The sequence below is a fragment of the Triticum dicoccoides genome, chromosome 3A (assembly GCF_002162155.2).
Source record: "Triticum dicoccoides isolate Atlit2015 ecotype Zavitan chromosome 3A, WEW_v2.0, whole genome shotgun sequence".
Taxonomy (NCBI): domain Eukaryota; kingdom Viridiplantae; phylum Streptophyta; class Magnoliopsida; order Poales; family Poaceae; genus Triticum; species Triticum dicoccoides.
In genome coordinates this window covers 746,684,982-746,691,496 of record NC_041384.1, presented here as the reverse complement: position 1 = coordinate 746,691,496, position 6,515 = coordinate 746,684,982, and the positions used below count along the sequence as shown (strand labels likewise).

The 6,515-nt window shown below is 49.9% G+C and overlaps 1 pseudogene; it reads right to left on the bottom strand.

The window, feature by feature from the left end:
• Positions 1-6,515, bottom strand: part of LOC119273246 — a 23,394-nt pseudogene that overhangs the window by 1,809 nt on the left and 15,070 nt on the right.

Genomic DNA, 6,515 nt, shown 5'->3' with positions numbered 1-6,515 from the left:
GGGCCCTGGGTGGCACCCCCTGTCTCCGCCACTGTAAGTAGCTGTTGTGTCCCAACAAACATGATACTACTGTATTGACCGGCCAGCCGCGCAAAACAGAACAATTCACGAATCAACATACAACAACCCCCTACAAGATAACTTTTTCTCCCATTAGAAGTGCAACGTACACGTAATCAGTCCTACTTTAAATAAACTACAAAAGGTGGCGGCTTTTTATGGCTCAATAAGTGCAAGACAGATCACAAACGGGATATACATGTGACATATCCCTGCGAATCATCCTGATATACATGTGTACAAATCAATGGAAGTCAATTAATCCATCCAAACTTGACCAACCTACTTCAATAACACAATCCTATTTTTTTTGGTGGTAATAACACAATCCTATTACAAGAGTGCCATTAAGATCAAATTAATTTTTTTTAACAATGCTTTCCCACGTATTTCCAGCAGTGATGGTTTTCCCGCGCAATTCTGGCGGCGGTAGCTTTCCTGCGCATTTCCTGCAGTGATAGCTCACTTCATTTTGCAATGTTTCATTACCTAGAAATTCTAATCCACTGTGACATATATGCAGGATACTACCCCTGTCAACCGGTCAGCCTAGGAAAACAAAACAATCAACGAACGAATCAACACACAACACCCACATAGAGGACAACTTTTTCTCCTACCAGATGTGCATCATACTCATAATCAGTCATTCAGTCAAGTATTACAGATGAACTACTTGCACCTTATGAATTATTTGCATCATCAGCAGGTGGCAATGCAGTATATGTAACAATTGAGCGATGATTGCTCATCGCAGACCCCCTAGCTTAAGCCATACGATGAAAAAAACCCATGCGATTCAAAATTTCAGAGATAAGAAAATTACCCTGTGAAAGCCCGCACTTTGCCGGCCCTCCGCGCCGCCCTCCGCGCCTTTGTCGATCCGGAAGAAATCCATGATCTTGCTCTGCTTCAACGGGAAACCTGGCAGAAATTCAACCAATAAGAGGATGAGACGAGATGAGATGAAATTCACGGCAGGTGAGCGAGCGCGAACACAAAAAGGAATGGCGAGATCGAGCGGCCGGGCTCGCGCGGCGGCGGAGGGACACACGGATGATGAAGGTCGGGGCGCAGTCGAGGCAGAGCCAGGAGCCCAGAGGGACGGCGGGGAGGATGGGGCAGAGGCAGAAGGTGTGCCGGCCGCGGTCGGAGAGGAGCAGCTCCTCGTCACGGTCCCCGGCAGTGAGTTTCCGAGCGATTGCAACAGACTCCACCGAGATCATTACATGGCATGATACGGCAACATTGGAACCAATATTCGTCAAAATTTGAGGCACTCGGGAGATGAAGATCAGCAAAATCTATACCACCGGCAGTGCAGAACACCACTACAATGGCGACAGTACACATCATAGCAAGGCAGCATAAAACAAAGTTCTTAACAGTACGCAACTTGAAACAGTGTCCGAAAGTCAGTTTCGTTAGACTTTAGGTGGGAGGAGCACTTTCAGGAGTGAATCCCAGCACCACTACGAGAAGAGTGTTAACATTTATAGTTCATAGACTAATGGTGTACACATTGTACTCTTGTTACTAGTCTTTAGGAGGACACCCTTCAGGGTTGATATCATCGATGATGAAGTCAACCCTAGCATATCAATCCAGATCGGGTTCATTTTTGTGTGATTGGTCAAGTGCCTCCACCTCTTTTGATAGTAAAGTGCTACTAGTGTATATGCCATTTTTTTCTAGCGGTGACCACACTGTGTGTATGAGACATTTTTACCAGTTGTGCCCTCCAGCACCATCGCCTGCATAGAGGCATTAGGATCTTGGATAGTGTGCACTTCTGCACTAACAGCAAAGCACCAAAAAGGGGAAACACCGTAAATAAAAACCTTGCATTTTTACACCATTGGAACTTAGTATAGAGGCATTAGTATGTGCGAAGTATTTAGTGAGGACAGAGATATTAGTATGTGAGAACCATAAAAACCTTGAGTGAGGGAACATAGACCCCCGCTCCCCGAGTCGCTCCCGCGGGCGACTCCGGGAGCCAACCCCAGCGCCACCCCCTCCCCTCCTCGCCCCGGCTCCCCTCCCCCGCCGCCGCCGGTGGCGTCGCCAGCCAAAGGCCGCGCGGCGTAGGCGGCGGCGGGGCGCCTTCTTCCTGTGCCTGGGGTCTTGCGTCGCGGGGCATGGCCCTCCTCGGCGGCGGCGGCGGTCGTCGGCTCTCCCTCGTGCTCGGCCCCTTCCCTTCGGCGTCCTGGCGTCCCAGCGGTGCCTCCCGTCCTCCCCCCATGGCGGATCCGGGGTGGGTGTGCGGGGTTCTTGCTGGCGTCGGATCTAGGTGCCTCTGCCTAGATCCGGGAGGTGGCGGCGGCGGATGCCCTTGGGGGTGGCCGACGGCCGGGCTCAGGTGGTGGCGTGGCGGCTGGCAGCTCGGCTGCTCCGTGTGGGGGGCGGGGTGCTGGCCGGCTCTGGCCAGGGCGCGGCGGCGCGTATGTGGTGGAGGTGGCGACGCAGGTATGGTGGTGCGTGGGGCGGCGCAGGTGGAGCGACCGGTGCGCTGGCCGATCTGGTGGCTGCGTGCCCGGCGGACTCAACGCCTGGAGTCCGGCGGGCGGCGCGGGATGGGCAGCAGCCTGGTATGGCTGCTGCTCCGGCCGCGGAGGGATCCACGGTAGCTTGGCGTGTCGGCTACGGCGGCGGCTGACATTCTCGGCGTCTGTTCGTCCGTAGGCGGCGTGCGGCGGCCTTCGATGCCTCTCCCCGTCGCCCACGCACCACTTCCGTCGAAGGACTGGGCTTTTCTCAATAGTGGTACATCGCCCGTCTCGCGTCCGGCAGCAGGACCGCGCCCGTCTCGCGCCCAGCTGTAGGACCGCGCCCGTCTCGCGCCCGGCTGCAGGACCGCGCCTGTCTCGCGCCCGGCGGCAGGACCGCGCCCGTCTCGCGCCCGGCGGCAGGACCGCGCTGGTCTCGCGCCCGACAGCAGGACGGGCCGATGGCGGCTAGTTGGGGGCAGCTCAGGGGTGCGAAAGGCGGGACCTTTCCACCCGTCTCTATAGGTGGTGTGGCGCTGGGTAACTGGTGAGGGTTTTGGATGCCGGGGTGGCGGCCCTGGTGGTGGTGTCGCGGTGCTCATGGGCAAAGCCCGTGCCTTGGTGCTGCCCAGTGACCATGGTCGTGTAGGCGGCATGGTCGCCGGGGTGTGGCGTTCGGTGGTGGTGAGTTTGGGCCGGGGTGAAAACCTGTCCTATCTTCGGACGGACCGGCAGCGGCGAAACTCGCTCCCTTCCTGAAGGCGTCGTCGCGGTCATCATTGCCCGTCGTGTTGCTCTAGGGGAAACTCTGACTCTCAGGTCGGGCGGTGGCGGCGCTCCGGTGTCGTATCCTTCCTGAAGGCACCGCCTTGGAGCCCACGGTTTGTCATATGCAGCTTCATCTCTTCGCGGTGTCGTGTTCACGGTCGAGGACCCGACTGCTCTTGTAGTTTGGGGTGGTGTTGCTGCGCTCAGCGCTTATGTATCTTGCCTTGGGTGTGTGCGTGTGTTGTGGTGGCGTGCGTTTGTATCGGGGTGTTGTTGGTCGATACTTTATATATAAAGCGGGGCGAAAGCCTTTTTCGATAAAAACCTTGAGTAAGCAAATTTCCCTTGGAGTGTTTTATGTTACTAGCTAAGTTACTCCGACTATGGAAAGCACCCTATACTCAGAAGTCAGTAAACTTTCAAGGAAAGAAAAAATCGTGGTACTGTTAGCTGGCGCGTGCAACTAATGTACACCACTCCTGCTAAAACCCAGCTGCACACAGATCAGATCTAAGCGAGCCTCGGGAAACCCTTCCCTGCCCCACTTCCCCATTACTCATTCCAGTCCAGTTGAATCCTATGTGACACGACCACGGATGTTCAAGCTAAACAATTGTAACAAAAACAGTGGCGAGTAGCGCCGGCATACACTGAGTGGCTTAAGGGTCTGGACCAGCCGCCTATGTTCCATGCCATCTTCGCCATCGGTGGCACCGAGTACAGCTCGTCGGCATATGGTTACGACATGAGCAACAAGGCGGGGGACCTCCCACCAGGGCAGCCTTCGTCAACCTCGCCGCAAAGGCGACATTATAGTGCTTCTCTACTACTCTTCAACTTATGCCTGGCGCGTATGTCTAAGGCCTATGTAGCTGGTTCCCTTCTTTCAAGATTCAAGGTCCGCATCCGGTTAGCTCAAGATGTGTGTGTTGTCACTGCTCCTCGGTACTTCTCTGCTCTGGTGCCGTGTTGTCGAAGCTGACTCATGCTCAACAAGATCACAAGAAGATCGACATGTGTTACCACTACATCTGGACTCTATAAATACATATATAAGTGGTTGCTGAGCATTTCCAACATAATCCATGGAGATCAGTACATGGCACGATAGGGCAACATTGGAACCAATATTCGGCAAAATCTGAGGCTCTCAGGAGATGTAGATCGGTAAAATCTATAGCACTTGCAGTGCAGAGCACCGCTACAATGGCAACAGATCACATCATAGCAAGGTAGCATAAAACAAAGTCCTTAGAGTACGCAACTTGAAGCAGTGCGTGAAAGTCAATTTCGTTAGACTTAGGTGCGAGGAGCCCTTTCAGGAGTGAACCTCAGCAGTACTAAGAGAAGAGTGTTAACATTTATAGTTCATATACTTAGTGATGTACACGTTGTATTGTTGTTTCTATTCTTTACGAGAATTCCCTTCAGGATTGATTTTGTCGATGATGAAGTAAACCCTAGCATATATATCTTGCTCGGGTTCATTTTTGTGTGATTGGTCAAAGTCCTTCAACCTCTTTTGATACTACGGTGCTACCAGTGTATATGCCATTTGTTCAGGCGGAGACCTCAATGTATGTATAAGACATTTTTACCAGCAGTATATGCCATTAGTCCCCTTAAGAGTTAAAGTGTTTATGTGGTTTGTACACAAACAAGTCATTTTAACTAAGGATAACTTGATAAAACGCAACTGGAATGGATCCACTAGATGTAGCTTTTGTGATCGGGATGAGTCCATCAAATACCCCTTTCTTGATTGCCCCTTGGCAAAAATTCTTTGGCAGTCTGTGCACATAGCCTTTAATATTACTCCTCCGAATAATATCAACACGTTATCTGGGACGTGGCTTGATGGGGTTGAGCTCCAAACAGCGAGACACATTCGCGTAGGAGTACGTGCTTTACTATGGGCTATCTGGAATTGCAGAAATGATTTGGTCTTTAACAGAACAACAAATACTCATTTTTTGCAGGTTATCTTCCGAGCCACTGCGTTGATCCGTATGTGATCGCTACTCACTCTGACGGAGGCCAGGGAGCGTTTGGTTACTGGATCTATCTGATGGAAGATGGTAGCACGGGATATTTTCAACCGGTTTGGATGGCGGTCATGTAATAGGATAGGCAATTAGTGTTCCTATCTTTATCTTGCTAGCCGGTTGTGGTTTTATTTTTGTTCTTTTGCTCTTTGTGAGCATTTTTTGTACTTTTTTGAGACTTTAAGACTACCGTCGAACTGTTTTGCTTGATAATAAAGGTGGCCCTGCATCATTCTGATGCAGAGGCCGGGGATACCCCCTTTTCGAAAAAACCAGCAGTGCCATCCAGTACCATCGCTGCATAGAAGCATTAGGATCGATAGTGTTCACTTCCGCACTAACAGCAAAGCACCAAAAAATGGGAAACGCTAGACAAAAGAAGTGAAGATACCACTTGTCTCTCCCAACAACTGAATGAAGACCCTTCTCTCACTACTAAAAAGTAATTAACACCAGCAACCATCATATTTTGACGTTCAGTGACCTATCAAACTATATATACATTATTAGATATAAATGGCAATTCTGAAAAGGCTGCTATTAATCCTTATTCTCACCAAGAATCCTTGATGCTGGACAGGTTAGAACAATGGAAGTGGGTTAGACAAAATTCGTCTAACATTCTTGTCTAGTTCCCAAAATGATAAACTACAATGCAATATGAGTTAATTCAACACTGATAATATTTGTTGGCACTTATAATGCGGTTGAATGTTTTTACAAACTCTTTAGGAATTATATATTACTGATAGGTGAGCCTGCATATCATCGATATTTTCCTGTCTATTACAATAAGGATCTTACTAGCCCACATAGGGAACTTATATAAAAGTAGGTGCTTAATCATATTACCAATTATTGAATTTCCAATGAGTTCACACAACTTGTTTGTAGCTTATTATGTATACTATGCGTCAAGCAGTTTCACTAAGTTCGTTATTTATAATATTAATAAAATTGTACCTTCCGATTCAGACTGCTAGCATGTGATTTCATTCCTAGCGGGCTATGGTTGTCGGTTATTCGACAGGAATGATTTTCCTGCCGGCTATTAGCCTACAAGCTTAGTCATGTTTCTGGTAGTGACTCAGTAATGTGTCCCCCAGCCTAAACTCCCCATCAGGCATCTACCTGGCGATAAGGTAATTGAAAT